This window comes from Eretmochelys imbricata, chromosome 24 (assembly GCF_965152235.1).
Source record: "Eretmochelys imbricata isolate rEreImb1 chromosome 24, rEreImb1.hap1, whole genome shotgun sequence".
Taxonomy (NCBI): domain Eukaryota; kingdom Metazoa; phylum Chordata; order Testudines; family Cheloniidae; genus Eretmochelys; species Eretmochelys imbricata.
In genome coordinates, this window is record NC_135595.1 from 13,225,004 (window position 1) to 13,241,718 (window position 16,715).

The 16,715-nt window shown below is 42.8% G+C and overlaps 1 long non-coding RNA gene across 1 annotated transcript; it reads right to left on the bottom strand.

Moving 5' to 3' along the window:
• Positions 1–1,745: 1,745 nt before the first annotated feature.
• LOC144279525 (uncharacterized) lies at positions 1,746–16,514 on the bottom strand. The gene is made up of 3 exons (XR_013348681.1): positions 16,361–16,514; positions 8,178–8,283; positions 1,746–3,916 (listed from the first exon to the last, which is right to left on the bottom strand). It is a non-coding gene; the product is annotated as an uncharacterized LOC144279525 (long non-coding RNA).
• Positions 16,515–16,715: the final 201 nt, after the last annotated feature.

Below are 16,715 nucleotides of genomic sequence, written 5' to 3' on the forward strand. Positions count from 1 at the left end.
TTGGACGGGGGGCTATCAAGGGCTTGTGGGGAGCAGTCACTAACTCAGGATGGAAATCCGGCTCCTCTAGCTGCACTAGGGGAGGGGGGTTATAACAACGTTAGGGGGGTACAGTGAGATAGGGGCAAACTCAAACAGGGGAAGGGCACAAGCGCATGGGAGGGGGCATGGGCACATGAGGGGAGTGGTTAATCAGGGCAAGGGGAACTGCAGGGTGGGGGAAAACAACCAGGCTGGAGGTAGGACAGGGAACCAAGGAGCTAGCTTCAGAGGCCGGGGCAGGGCAAACAAACAAAAGCAGCAGAGGGAAAAGGGCGGGGCAGGCAAACAAACTGAAGCTAGTAAGGGGGGGCTGGGGCAAAGGGAAGGGCAAAAGGGTGCAAGGAGCAAAATGGGGCAGGTAGCAAGGGACAAAGCTGGGGGCTTGCTGAAGGGGGTCAGTCGGGGGGGGGGCATGCACGCCCACGTGTGCTTGCAAAGAGTCAGTTTGGGCTGGCTGCTGCTTCAGGCCCAAAAGGTGGTGAAAGAGCACAGCAAGCCAAGGAAGCAGCAGAGTCCCAGAGGCAGGAGCTTGAGGCAGATGGTAAGTGTCCACAGGGGGCGGTGGAGGGTTGCAGTGAGCCTCTGAAGCTAGCATAAACCGCCTGGAAGCGCGGGCCCCATGGGGACAAGGTTGGAGCTCTGCAACAATGTATATTGTTAAAGGTTGACAATGTAATCAAACAGTTCCTGTCTATGCTGTATTCTGTTAAATCAGAGATCAAAAGGAGATCTTAACATTTAAATGAACTGTAAATATAGTAACATCACCTGCAAATGGTGGAAGATGTTAATCTGTGTAATTAATTACCAGTGATGTTTAGGAAATCGGTCTACTTCAAAGTAGGAATTACTGCCTATTGTTCAGCTGAGGACTCCGTGCTGTCAAGAGAAGGCCTGGAACTGTATAAAGGACCCTTGGGTCCTGATCCTTTTAATCTCAAATCCGCTTATGCTTTATCGGGGAAGCATTGAGCTGCAAGATTGAGGTCTTCAAATGTATTTGGACTGAACCTATGGACTAAATCTAAGAATTCTTTATAACTCCAAAGCTCACCATCTCTGCTATGGAACTGATCTCAGAACAACAGTCATGTCTGTACGGATAATGATCTTTTTAACCAATACTCTCTCTTTTTTTTTTAATAAATTCTAGCTTAGTTAATAAGAATGGTTGTAAGTTTGTATTTGGGTAAGATCTGGAATATTCATTAACCTGGGAGGTGATGTGTCCAATCCTTTGGGATTGGTAGAACTTTCATATTTGATCTGGCTGTCTGAGAGGTAGCCAAAAGGCTGGGTTGCTTCAATAGAATATAGAATATCAGGGTTGGAAGGGACCTCAGGAGGTCATCTAGTCCAACCCCCTGCTCAAAGCAGGACCAATCCCCAATTTTTGCCCCAGATCCCTAAATGGCCCCCCTCAAGGATTGAACTCAACCCTGGGTTTAGCAGGCCAATGCTTAAACCACTGAGCTATCCCTCCCCCCTCAGTAAGGTTTGTGGAAGCTGTTTTGTGGCTGGCTTAATGAATCTGAGTATCACAATAACCATCCGCTTTGGGGATTGTCTGCCCTATTCTTTGCAGTTTGCCCTAATTGAATGATCTCAATGTGGACCCCTGGGACCCTGGTCACAGTGCAAAGGGACTGTTTGCTCTAGGGGCAGGGTAACACACAGGTTTGAAGACACCTAGCTGTCTGGGACTAAATGGGTCATTGGAAAGGGACTGGCTGGTAACCCCATATCAGTGAAGAATCCATGAAGACAATACAAATCCGATCACTAGGACACTGAAACCCAGCAACCAGTGACCACAGATTGCCCACCTCTCTGCAGGAAGCCAAGTAGCTTTTCCCCAGCTTGAGAACAAAGGACTGCAGAGGTGTGAGGTGGATGATAAGAGCTGGCTGCTGGAGGCAGTCAGGGGCTCTCACCTGAGTCTGGCCATGGAGGTCAGACAGAGAAAGACAGAGCTTCAACCCAGGGGTTCATTACTCCTTGGGTGGGCTCTGGGCTATGCTTTAATTTCTCTGTGCAAACCCAAGGACTTCCTATGCTGTGTTCCAGATGACTAATAAACCCTTCTGTTCGGACAATGCTGTGTTAGTGTCACTGAAAATGCTGGATGAGGTGCCTGAATAGGGGACAAGTCTCCCTCAGCCGTCTGTCTCAGTTTTACTCACTGAACAGAACTCAGAGTGTGAAGCAGCGGTGCTGAAGGCTCAGAGGTCCAGTCTAAGGAGGTGGTGAAGCTGCGTGGCTGACCCTGGTGGAAGAGTGAGACCCCGAGGGGGTCTGGCACACTGAAGGGGATCCTCCTAGAGACTATTCCAAAGCAGAGCCATAGCCATGATCCTATGGATCTGTGACAAAAGAGGCCAGATTGCCCTGTGGATCCATGCCAGAACCTTACCATGGACCTCACAATGCAGAATTAATTCAGCTATGCAGCACTTAGATACGACAATGATGGGCACGCTAAAAACCATCTGAACAACAGGAAAATAAATCTGATGCACAATGGTTATCATCTTTTTACTCTCCTGTGGCTGTTCAGCATTATACATGGCACAGGGGCATGAGAACAGAGAATAAAGTGGATAATGGATACGGAGGTGTTCCTTGGGGGTTGTATGCTGGTTTTGGTCCCAACCTTCAGTATCTAAAGAAAATAACCCTGAATAAAATGTTAAACAATAAAGTTATTCTACTAATTCCATGGAAAGATTAATATCTGGAGAAAGAGAGAGTCTGAGGTAGAGCTAGTATTTTCTATATTGCTGATACTGGGACGACAGACTCCCTTGGACACAGTTCAGCATTTCTTATGGGCTGGCACAGTCTCACCTCAGCGTTCACATCTGAGATGTGGATGTTGGTGCATGTTTCCCGAATGGTGGTGGTAAGAGTTTCTCCAGTTTGATAAGTGTATGGATGAGTGTGGCTGTTTAGGTACAGAGATGAGTCCTCATCTCTGTACCCATCATGACCACCTCACATTCGTGAATGATGGGGACTTTCATTTCACAGGTGGACGGATATTTTCGCAGCTTGGTACGACTGGTACCAATACGATGGAAAAGTTATCTCTAATGAAAAACATACTGATGTCCCATTGAAAATGGGAACTTTTGTGCTGATAGTGGAAATCACTCCATTTCAAGTTGGGTGACCAATGTTCCAATTTTGCTGATTAGTCATGGTTTCCTTTATCTTTTGAAAATTGTTAAGGATTTTGGACAAAGTTAAGATTGGAATTGGCCAGTACGAAAATTTTGCCTTATTTATTAAATACTGAACTTTTGTTGTCTCTTGGGTGTGTTAACAGTCAGAACTTCGTATTCTTTGTAACACTTCTCTTTGCCGTGATGAGGTAAGAAGAAAGCTTCAAACCTAGGGACTACTTTCCCTAAGCCATAACCATTCCTACCAACAAAAACGTTAACTCCTGGGTAGCTTGGAACTGCCTTTGGTGGAAAAGAACCATATAATTCTTTCTTCCACTCTAGCACTTCAAAGTTATCCTCATTTACCAACATTCTGAAGTTTGAGGTGCGATGTTCTTGATCAGCATTGGAATAGTAACAATATGGACCTTTGCTTTCAGTGAAAAACCCAACAGAACATCCTGCCTCTGCACAGACATAGTCTGTGCGAGATGCTGCCTCATTCCAGATGGAAACTGCCCCACTTGGAACTGACCCTTCCCACTCAACCCATTTCAGGTGTATGTGGTCATCAAAAATTATCTGGCCCTTGTTCTTTGGAGGTATTTTGCTCTTCTCCTCCTCTGCTGTGTAAGTATTCAGTACAGAGGTCCCTTCCTGGAGGCTGGAGATCAAGAATGGTGCAGCATGGTTGCTGTTTCCCAAGGCTAAAAATGAAAAAGATGTAAAGCATATGAGTGGAATTTTGCATTTCCATTCATTTTTGGGGGGATTGGGTGCTCTCTGTTTAGTAGAGTAATCAATGCAGGGATGGATTTTCTACTGTGGTCAGAAGATCTGCCAGTATAGAAATTATCAGTATTTTGGTAGGGTTGATGGTTACTTTGGTGGTAACCTTTCACAAATGAGACTAATCATCCAAGCCTATATGGAAAATCTCCGTTTCCAAAAGGTTCCTATTGCCGCCTTCTCTATGAGCACCAGATAGAGTGATGTACTGCACAAAATCTAATGGAACGCTGGCGGACTACACACCCAGTGATGTCCTCATTTCTCTTCCCACTACTGTCATGAAATCCTGTCCCCAAAAAGTCATTGGAAAGATCCCTATTGATTTCACCCTTTTCCTCTGCTTAAAAATCGACCCTAGTTCCAACCCTTAAGAAATATTCACTTTACAGGGGAAAGCACCTATTTCTTTTTATATTGGGTCCTTACACTCTGAAGATTTACTTAATACACCCAGCACACTGAAAAAAGGTAAAAACCTGCTATTTAGTATTATAGGTATTTGAGACATTAAAATGATATTTTAACAAACTCTTTAGGACTTAAGCACCTACCCATGTATAATGATACATCACTGTACATATAGGGCACACTATCTGCATGTCTTCTTGCTATTTTATGTATAAGGAACAATGCAATACAAGCTATACAGAGGACCTGATCCAGAGCCCACTGAAGTGAATGGAAAGGTTCCCACTGACTTCAGTGAGCTTTTGATCATGCCCAAACAGATTTATTGCACTAAATTCTGGCCTGACTTCCTACTGCCCTTGTAACCATAGATTGTTGTTAGCCCTGTTATCACCTGAATGTCAGGCATCAGTTTTCCAACATGTGCAAAGTGATACATTCTCTATGATGTGTATAGAATACTGATTAAACTTATTTAGAAACGTGGAGAGAGTCAGAAAAATCCCTGTAAAATGGCACTGTGCGGGTCCCTCTTTATTGTCTCAGCTAATTGATGCTCAATTTGCCCTGGTACAGATGAAAAAGGTGTTGTTTTTTTTCCAGTTGCCTGCCCTGTAAGCTCAACCTGGGACCTGAGATCAAGTTGGGTTCTTTTGGGCATGCTCTTCCTCATCAGTAATATAGAGTCTGTAGTTGGAATTTAGATTGGGATTTTCAAAGGCTCCTACGGAGTTGGGTGCCCAAATCCCTCTGAAAGAACCCCCTTCTGCCCCTGCACAGGCTACCTCGAATCCTTGGGCATGTTTACTTTGAGCCTTTCCCCTAATGCAAGTGAGCAGGTCATGGGGAGTGGGCAGAGAGGGGAGGAGACTTGGCCCCACTCGCTCCACACCTAGCATAGGAGGTCAGAAAGTGTAGGGGAAAAGTGAGAACGGCCAAAAACCAAGATGGACCATGCAAAGGAAATTTAAACCGCAGTAAAAGGTTCTATTGCCACATAAATGAAAAGATAGTGCAGAACGATGGAGAGGGACCGCTAAACACTGAGGGTGGGGTGGAGATTAAAGATAATCTAGACATGACCCAACAACTAAATGGATACTTTTCCTCTGTTTTTAATAAGGGTAATGGGGAGCTAAGTATTAGTGGTAGGGAGGCTAATGGAAATGAGGATATAGAAATAGCACACACAAGGTGAAAGCCAAACTCAAACAGTTTAATTGGAGCAAATTGGGGGTCCTGGCTAATCTGCATCCAAGAATATTAAAGGAACTGGCACATGAAATTGCAAGCTCAACAGCAAAGGATTTTTAATGAATCTGTAAACTTGGGGGACGTACCCTATGAGTAGAGAATTGCTAATATAGTCCCTATTTTTATGAAAGAGAAAAAAGTGATTCCATGACTACAGAATTTCTAATATAGTACCTACTTTTAAGAAAGGGAAAGTGATCCAGGAAACTAAAGGCCTGTTAGTTTGACCTTAATTTTATGCAAGGTCTTGGAACAAATTCAGAAAGAGAAAATACTTAAGAACGGTAACTGGGATAAAATACAAAATGGTTTTACAAAATGTAAATTGTTCCAGACCAACCTGATCTCTTCCTTTGAGAAGATAACTGATTTTTTTAGACAAAGGAAATGTAGTCTATCTAATCTACCTGGATTTCAATAAGGCATTTGATACAGTTCCACATGGGAAATTATTAGATAAATTGGAGAGGATGGGGATTAACATGAGAACTGAAAAGTGGATAATGGGGAGTCTACAACAGGTCATATTGAAAGGTGAACTGTCAGGTTGGAGGGAGATTACTAGGGGACTTCCTCCGGGATTGGTCATATTTTAATTAATGACCTTGACACAAATAGTGGGAGTGTACTAATAAAATTTTTGGATGCAACAAAGTTGGAAGGTATTGCCAATATGGAGGAAGACTGGAATATCATACAAGAAGATCTGGACTACATTGAAAACTGGAGTAATAGAAATGGGATGAATTTTAACAGTGCAAAGTGCGAGGCTATGCAGTTAGAGACTAACTACAAAAAAATTTCTCTACACTGGGGACTTATCAGTTGGAAGCAATAGAGGAGGAGAAAGACTTGGGTGTATTGACTGATCACAGAATGACTATGAGCCACTAATTAGGCTGTGAAAAAGGCTAATGCAGTCCTACGTTGCATTAGGTGAGGCACTTCCAGTAAAGATAGGGAAGTTTTAGTACCATTGTTCAAGGTATTTGTGAGACCTCACCTGGAATACCATGTTCAATTCCGGTCTCCCATGTTTAAGAAAAATTAATTCAAACTGGAACAGGTGTATAATGGGCTACTAAGATGATAAGAAGAATGGAAAACCTACCTTATGAGGAAAGACTCAAAGAGCTTATCTTGATTAGCCTAACTAAAAGAAGACTGAGGGAGATATGATTGGTCTTTATATCAGAGGGATAAATACCAGGGAAGGAGAGGAGTTATTTAAGTTAAGTGCCAATGTTGAGCAAGAACAAAGGGATATAAACTGGCAATCAACAAGTTTAGGCCTGAAATTAGATGAAGATATCTAAACATCAAATGAATGAAGTTCTGGAACAGAGTTCCAAAGGGAGCAGTGGAGGCAAAAAACCTAATTGGCTTCAAGACTGTGCTTGATAAGTTTATGGAGTGGATGGTGTGCTGGGACTGCCTACAATGGCATGTGGCCCATCTGTGACTCCTAGCAGCAAATATCCCCAGTGGCCAGAGATGGAACACTCGATGGGGAGGGCTTTGAGTTACTACAGAGAATTCTTTCCCAGGTGTCAGGCTGGAGGGTCTTGCCAACATTCTCAGGGTCCAACTGATCGCCACACTTAGAGCCAGGAAGGAATTTTCCCCCGGGTGAAATTGGCAGAGACCCTGATAGATTTCTGCCTTCCTCTGCAGCATGGGTGACGGGTCACTTGAAGGTTTAAACTGGAATAAAAGGTGGATTCTCTGTAACTTGAAGTCTTCAACCCATGATTTGAGGATTTCAGTAACTCAGCCAGAGGCTAGGGGCCTATTACAGAGGGGAGCCATTGATGGACCCATCCTCCATGAACTTATCTTGTTCTTTTTTGAACCCTGTTATAGTCTTGGACTTCACAACATCTTCTGGCAAAGAGTCCTACAGGTTGACTGTGTGTTGTGTGAAGAAACACTTCCTTTTGTTTGTTTTAAAACTTCTGCCTGTTATTTTCATTTGGTGACCCCTGGTTCTTGTGTTATCGGAAGGAGTAAATAGCACTTCCTCATTTACTTTCTCCGCACCAGTCATGATTTTATAGACCTCTATCATATCCCCCCTTAGTCGTCTCTTTTCTAAGCTGAAAAGTCCCAGTCTTATTAATCTCTTCTCATACAGAAACCGTTCCATACCCCATATCTTTTTTTTTTGCCCTTTCCTGAACCTTTTCCAATTCCAATATATCTGTTTTGAGATGGGGAGACCACATCTGCCCATAGTTTTGAGATGTGGGTGTACCATGGATTTATATAGAGGCAATATGATATTTTCTGTCTTACTATCTATCCCTTTCTTAATGATTCCCAACATTCTATTTGATTTTTTGACTGCCGCTGCACATTGAGTGAATGTTTTCAGAGAACTATCCACAATGACTCCAAGATCTCTTTCTTGTCCTATTAGCTTCATCTCAAACTGTGTCCCTTTGCTAGTCACTGGTCTGTGGCACGTCAGTAGGAAAAGGCTCTGGAGACTACAGTCCCTTTCGAATTACTGACCTTTTTCTTTTTCCTCCCCCATCTTGGAGGCAGATTCGTTCAGGCTGATCTTTTCCAAGAGTTCTCTGTCTGCATCCATGGCCATGTCCTTCTTGTAGAATTCCAACTTCACAGAAAATTTCAGGGAGGAAAAGTGAAAAACAATAATTTTTATTACAAGAGGAATTTTAGGTAGAAAAAATATAATTATCCAAGGTACTATCCTGTAAGGATGTCAGTTAACATCACTTCTTGAGCAAAAAAAGATAGGATTGTAATAGATTCAAGTGGTCATAGCCTTGGTTCTATGTCTTTTCCTAAAAAAACTAGAACCTTGAGTAGAATCTTACAGTGAATAGCTACAGACATATACCCTGCAGTCGTCTGCTGTGTACGCTTACAGCTATAAAACTTTCCCAAAACACAGCCCTTTACCTGAGATCCATGGGAATTTCTATCACATATCAGTATCCTCCTGCTTCCAGTGGGTGACTCAGTCAGAAACAGAAGTGATTCAGTAAAGGGCGTATAGGGCACGTATACACGTATGACGTGTATAGGGCACGTCTACATGTATGACATGCATAGGGCACATGTGCACGTATGGCGTGCATAGGACGCGTGTAGACGTATGACGTGTATAGGGCATGTATACATGTATGACATGTATAGGGCACATATACACGTATGGCGTGCATAGGGTGCATGTACACATACAATGTGCATAGGGCGCGTGTACATGTACGGTGTGCATAGGGCACATGTACACGTATGGCATGTATAGGGCGCGTGTACACGTATGACATGCATAGGGTGTGTGTACACGTATGGCGTGCATAGGGCGTGTGTACATGTATGGCGTGCATAGGACACGTGTACACGTATGGCGTGTATAGGGGGCCTGTGTACACGTATGGCGTGCATAGTTCGCACATACACATATGAAAAGGTTATAACACCATGGTCAAGAATGAAAGAAAAAAAACGTTGGTTCAGTCAATGATGTGACCTCACCCACCTTGTTTCTCTAGTACCCTGGGGCCAACACAGATACAGCAACACTGGAAGCCTTCTCTCCAATGTCTGGCATTTTTCATATTGTACAAGTCAATGATGTAAACATCCCCCCCCCTCAAAACACACACACACCTACCCCTGATGTTCGTCAAACAAAGCACAGTGGTGCACATGAACAACATAATCAATAGAGAAGGGACTTTTACTTTCTCTCCATCATTGCTCACGAGACACACACCCTTGTAATCCTTTGTGATGTACTGAGGAGTTTAGGGAGGTAACAAAAGTCTATGTATAGAATCAAACCTGGGGCAAGGCCTAGAGATAAGCAAGGTCAGTATAGGGCCAGCAGGTGCAAGTGGGTCAGGAGTCATGGAGATCAACCCCATGGGGCAAGATGAGGCAGCAAGATCAGAAAAGGATCAGGACATGGAGGAGTGATGCCTTGGTATGTTAGGGTTAACGAGGACACGGCAGGCTCAGGAAGCGGGGTGGGCCATAGGGTGTTGTGGATGGTGCAAGGTCAGAATCAAGCCAGGTGTGGGGATAGTTAGGGAAAGTTGTGCACAAGTGAAGAGGGATGAAAGGGAAGTCCTAGCAAGTTTGGATTGTAAGTTGTAAGTTGGATTGTAAGCAAGTTTGGAGGGCAGGGGGAAAGGAGTGTTAAGAGAGAAGTCATGGGACTGCACTAATTTGAGCTGAGGAAGTGAGTAGAAGATGCAGTGTAAAGACTGCACAGGGTAGTGATGTGGAGTAAGAAGGGGCCAGATTATATTCTTTCAATGCTGCTAGTAAGATTCACCCCTTCTGAGATCTGTTATCTCCGCTCTACACACCTTTGGACAAAATCAACTCCATGTTTCAGAGGGTGGGGCCCTACTAGGGTGTACTAGGCCTTTCTAAACTGTAGAACTGGGAACTCAGCCAAGTTCATGTGGCAACAGGAAATACATTAGACTGCTGATTACTGCCCTGAACAAAGAACTATTGCCAGTTATCTCTTATGTACCTATTTACTACAGTCCTGTGTCCTGGCCCCCTGCGAAGTGCAGACAGCTCCTTGAGGTATTCATTCATATTGCTGAAGAATACAGTGAGATTGGACAAGGAGACCTTATTGAGGCCTGAGGGATTAACCAGGCAGACAGCAGGGGAGAGGATCTCCAGCTCACATCATGAGTGGGATGCGGTGGGCACAGATTTTTAATACCTCCTGACTTCATATAATTAAAACCTCTTCTAAAAAATCTCAGAAGCTGGAGATCCAAAGCAGACTTGTCCCTCACTGTGCTCTCTCCAGACTAAATTGTGATGGGCTCCCAGCACTTCCACTAGAAAATTACTCACAATTGAATAGACTTCTCAGGAAATTAAGCTTAAATGTTCCTTTGCTTGGTGTAATCCCTCAGTTCTCCATCCCCTCTTGTACCAGGCTGCACAATCCTTTTCAATCTGTACCATTCATATACCTGTAAGCAGTTATATGATATTCAAAAACAGTCTTAAAAGGATTATAAAAATTGGACTCATGCCCTTTTTTGCTTGTTTACAGGGCTCAAAGAAATCATGACCAGGTTTTTTTCCCTAACACCAGGTCTCAACTATAAACTGACATTGGTAGAACATCCACCCCCCTGAGAGACATCATTATACTGACCTAACTCCCTGTGTAGACAGCGCTTGTGCCAAGGGAGCTACGTTCTCCCGTCAACATAGCTACTGCCTCTCACAGAGATGGAGTACCTACGTGCTCCCCTCGGCATAGGGAAATGCTACAGTGATGTCATTTCAGAACAGTTCTGGAGGGGACAAAGGTGTGTCAGCATACAGAACAGTACATGTGATTATATTATATCTTTGAGAAGTTGGGTGAGGGCATAAAGCATATAGACTCAGGAAAAGCAGGGGGGCCAAACCAAGGTCAGGGGGGGAACGGCCCCTCTTGCCTCATAGCAAATGAGGCCTATTCTCCCAGCACAAACATCCAGCCATCATGTCAAACACCCACCTGTCCCTATGATCCATCCCCCATTTTCCTCATATCCCCTCACCAATAACACCTCCCACCTCTAAGAACTCACCCCTGGAGTTTCTTGTGGGGGGAGATTGGGCATTCCCGCTCATATCACCTCTGAGGGTGACCACCTAGCCTGCCCCTCAACACCTTCATAGAGGGGGAGAGAAGGAATCCTGTTCCCCAGCCCATACCATCTTGCCTGCCATCTTCCCAACCCTTTCTCAGACACGCTACAGGAGACTGGCTAGCTGGACAGGCAGCCCATACAGATCAGAGCTGGCTGGGAACCGTCGGTCAGAATTATTTTCCAAAGGAAAATGGTCTTTTCACAAAATCAAAATTTTCTGGAGGAAAAATTCAATTTTGTTGGGGGAAAAAAGGTTTTTTCTCAGGAAAATTGAAACGTCCAAACCCTGACTGTCCCACTGCAGGAAGAAGGTAATACCTCATAAAGTGGAAAAGTGCTTCCGAATGACAAACGCTTGCCCATGCTAAAGCATAACAACTAACACAAAATGGCTGCCTACAAAACCATTTCACTAAAAGAGTTATCAACATGCCCTCTAAAACTCAGGACAGCTTTTTTACCCCCATGGTCTGATCTCTGTGTCTTTTTTTAAAATTTGTTTGTCCTCGGTTTAGGTTATAAAAAACAATAAAAAAGAAGAAGGGGGAAAAAAGGGGGGGTCATCTTCAGATAGGCTATCTCTAAGTTTCATGCAGTCACAAAGCGACTGTTTTTGTCTTTTACAATCAGTAAATGGAATAATATACTTGTTATAACTTTCACAAAGTATCTTTCAATGCAGCCTCACCATTTGTTAAAACTTTAACAGCGTTTAAAAAGTTAGGAAAAAAGTCTGAGTAAAAAACCAAGCAAACTGAAGGAGTGACCCCAGAGCCTTGCTAAGGCAGACTATAGTGCATGGACCACTGGCTAGCCTAATTAGGCTTATCTGTTTTTAAAATGTAGAGAAACTAATACAGCTTCAGCCTGTGCTGTATTAGTTTAATAAAATCTATGGACCCAAAACAAACACAGGAGCTTGTCTCTGTGTCTCAGCACATGGTTGCAAACATTTAAAAACCAAGACATTCTAATAATGCAACAGAAAAATTCATACTTCAATCTAAAAGTCCTAAGAAAATAAAAGCTTAATATTACTTTTGCATGGATATGTTAAAAAGGGGGGAGGAAAATAAACTTCTCTCTAATCCACTGGGTTACAGAATAAGGGGAATAGAAACTCACTCTTACGAAGGTTCAATGGCTTTCACTCTGGGGTGCTTTCTGCATCTCTTTTTTTTTTAATTGAAACAAAACATGTAAAAATGTTAAATAAAGGGCTCTGTCTTCATATAGGTTTGTCTTTTAAAGTGTTTATTCCTTTACAAAACTTAATAGAACTTTCACTTGTATTTGTTAAAAAGCAGGCAAAGAAGCAGCCGCCTTATCTCTGATCCACCGGTTTACAGAGGCTGTTTTTGCTAACAGCTGCAAAAGCATGCTGTTTCAAACTGTCCTTACTAAAAAAATGACCAGTGCTCATCTAAAACAGAGTGGGAAAACATTTTTATCACTATACATTGCTTTTATAAACAGGATTTCTGTGTTTTTAACCCTGGGTTGTTTCTGCAAACTCACATTTTATTGAAACACCTGTTCCAAAGGGGGGCATATAAAGAAATGTGTCTTCAGATAGCCTTGTTCTTCAAAGGGGTCTTCTTCTTTTCTAATCCACTACCTTCAGAAGGCTGTTTCAAGTTGTTCTCGCTAAAACATTGGGGAAAAACTTTTTCTTAGTCAGGGTTTAGGCCCTGGGATGCTTTTTTATTGAAACACCCCTGTAAGTAAAGGGTTGTGTCTTTAGGTGGGTTTTTCTTTTAAAGTGTTTATTTAATAAGTTAGAAAAGAGGGGATTTTAGGCATTACTTTACAACTAAACACATTTTTAAATTGTTTATAGTGTGTGCTGGTCACCTTTTGTTACAGGGTCCAGTTTGTTCGGATAAGAGCAGAGCAAGTGGCCTCTAAAAAAAAAGAGGGCAGGAATTCTGGGCTACATGCTTTAGCTTTAATGATTAAAAAGTTTTTATTTTATATATTAAGCTTATTTACAGTTAAAGTTACTGTTCTTTTTAGTACAAGTCTTTGGTATTATTTTGGTTTAAAAGCAGGCCTTGGGCTTTCTTATTTCTGATCACAATGGCTTCTTTTTTCACATTGTTCTTACTGACCATGTTAGTCTAAAACTTTTTTGTGTTTTTAATTCCTGGACTGTTTCTGCAGGCTTACCTTTTATTAAAACACTTATGCCTCTGGGACTAAATAAAGGAGTGTATCTTTTCAAGGGTTTATTCCTTTACAAGACTTTCACTTCCCTTTGTTAAAAAATGACAAAAGAAACAAACTTCTTCTCTCTGATCCAGGGGTTAACAAAATAAGGGAAATATAAACTGCCTGTTACTAGAAACCTGGGGTAATTCTGCCTGCTCTATTTTATTGAAACACCCCTGTAAATAAAGGGCTGTGTCTTTTCAAGTCAATATAAAGCAAAGCTTTATTCCATTACAAAACTTAATGTAACTAACTTGTGTTTGTTTTTTTGAAGCAGGTAAAAAAGCAAACTTCTTCTTTCTAATTACAGCTATCAGCTGCAAAAGCCTGTTGTTTTATATTGGGCTTACTAAAAAAATAACCAGTGCTAGCCTAAAACCTAGAAAAAAAACTTTTAAAATTGTTTGTTACTAAAAGCTTATGGTTTTAACTTTTATGAAAACCCCCTTCTAAAAAACTACATGGTGGGTAAAATGCTGGGGGTCTGTTTCTTTAGATAAGCATAAAGCAGTTAAGGGGGGGCACCCTTGGGCCTATAAAATTGGTTCAGAAAAATAAGCTCTATAATGCCGTTGTAAAACAACCTCTGATTGGCCCAATCCAAAGGCGGGAATAACAAATCTGAAAGTTTCTAAACTGTGCAGCTGCCTCATTTTACAGAAAGACAGGCAAGGTAAAAAATCTCTCTCTCTTTTTGATTAACCATGTGCTCTCTATCTTTCCTTTGTTCTTTCTTTTAATCTACCCTGATACTGAATGCTTTTCAATTCACTTTTTTATCATGTGCTTCCTAAATTTCCTTCTTATAGCTTTTAATGGTTTTTTAGCCAGCATTTGTCCCTGTGCTTACTCAACAGGTTTTTAATATTGTTTAATGCTTTTTTATAATGTGCTTAGTACATTTCTTTTTTAATCCTGTTTTTATAGTTTTTAATGCCAAACTTCGGCGCCAACAGAAACGGGGTGGGAAGGCAGGACAAACGCCCCAAACGGGGCATGGAAACCTGTCAAAAATGCATGGTGATGAGTACTATTGAGGTATTACTACTAGCCCCCATTCCCTGGGACATGGACTAAGCAGTGAGGCTGCACCCAACCCTGACACAGCACAAGGGCGGACCTGCCACAGAAACGCCCAGGGGCCCTGCCCCTCTGTGCCAGGCATACCAATATTGCGAGCAAGAGGGACAGAGTCTTGCATGCACATGTAGCTCTGACCCTGATACAGGTATGGGTAGGCAGGCTCAACCTAACAGAATCCAAGTGTTGAGTGACTTAATATGGGGGGATCCAGGTGTGGGGTGAGAGGATTCTGTGAGGGGCAATTTAGGTGTGGGTGGCCTGGTGGTGGGTCTGGGTGTGGGTGGAATCTGGATACAAAGGGGCTTCTTGAGGGGGTTCCAGGTGCAGGGGGAATGGGAGTCTGCAGGATGGTCCAGTTGATTGTGGTTGGGGCTAAGCAGGAGGGTCTGGGTACAGGGGGATCGTTAGGGTGGTCCAGGTGCAGGGTTTGGGTGCAGGGGGCTAAGTGGGGGTGTTCTGGGTGTGGGGGAGTGAGGCTCAGCAGGAGTGTTGGGTATGGGGGGGTCCAGATGCATGGGGGTTTGGCATCGGGGAGCAGCTCCATGTACAGTCACGGGGGCTTCCTTGTGGCTACAAGTTCATCAGAGCTTCAGCTCAGAACAAGCTGTCATTCTTCCCTGTCTGTCTTATGAGGCCTCAGTAGGCCAAGTTCTCCCGAGCCTACGCTAAGGATTGGGACCCTCCGTGGACCAGGTGTCCTGTCCATTTGCTGGATCAGGAAGAAAGCCCAGAGTCATTTTAAGCTCTGTCTCTTCATTCAAAAGTCTTTTCTTTGTCTGTTGGTCTCTGGAGAATCCAGTTTGAACCAGTATATGCGTCTCTCTCTCTTTGGAGAAGGGCAGGCTTCAAAAGCTGATAATGGAGAAGGTTCCCTAGAGAAGGTACATACAATGCCACAACAACACATCCACAATGTACCTGAAGGTATTAACCCTAAATCAAAAAGGTTTAACTTAAGTCAATAGAGTTTATGTGAATTCCATAAAGTTAGTTCAAGATATTGCAAGATATGGTCAGTCTGTCACTTTGCCAGCAAGACAAAAAAAAAACATTTTCATTCTCCCAAAACAGATTTTTTTTTAATTTCTCTCCCACAAAAAATGTGAGGTTCTATTCTTTGTCCTGAATTGGGATGAAATACTTCCAAAACCTTCCCATTTTCCACAGGACAGAAATTCTGTTTTCTGGCCAGCTCTACTAAAGAGAATCTAAGTCAGTCCCTTAAACCCACTTTGCTCCCTGGCCCTAGAAGATCTGATCTGATCTGCCCTTGGTCTCATGGACCTGCTCGGCTTCAACAAACCAGTCTCCTCTCTGGCAAATCACAGGAGCATCATCCATGTCAAACATACACGTGAACACAGAACACAGACAGACATGCAAAACATACCCGCAGAAATTCAATTACTGATTAAACACTTTTTACAAGCTAAACAGAAAAAACAGATCTTCCCAAAGCAAAGTGCCAAGAAAAGGAAAGGGAAATGCAGAGGAAAATAATGTTTAAAATGCAGAACTAATGAGAAAACGAAAGAAAAAAACTGCAGGGTACATGAATAACAAAACCTCTTAGTGTCTCACTTTCTTCACTGTTAGACACCTCCACTAAATGCTCCTTTCCTTAAAACATGTTTCTGTTTGAAATATCCCTGGGATTCTCCTTCCAAAACCTCAGCTGAAGTACATCGTCATTGCACAGAGGGAAGTGCAGATTGTGCGTTCAGTTGCAACTTCAGACAGAAACCTCACCTTCCAGTTTTCATTCCATCGCGTTAAAGATCACAAACTGCTAAAATAACCAAGTCATTCCTTAATTCTCCTTCTATAATATGGCCCCACGCATCTGCCCCTGGGGCATGTGGTCCTCCTTCCCTGCAGACTGGTACTGTCGACCCCTTTTGCCTCTCTCGTAGAAGTATACAGGAAGATGAAAGTAAAACTAACAGGCACAAAGGGCAGAACTCTCCTCTGTGCTGGGAAGTGGGGGAGAGCTTGCCCAGCGTGCTTAGATTCAGAAGGCGTCTTAGTGGCTTTCAGGTTTTGTTCAATTTTATATTTATAAATGAAGTTTAAATACCTTAAATTGACATCAGTTTTCCCTCTG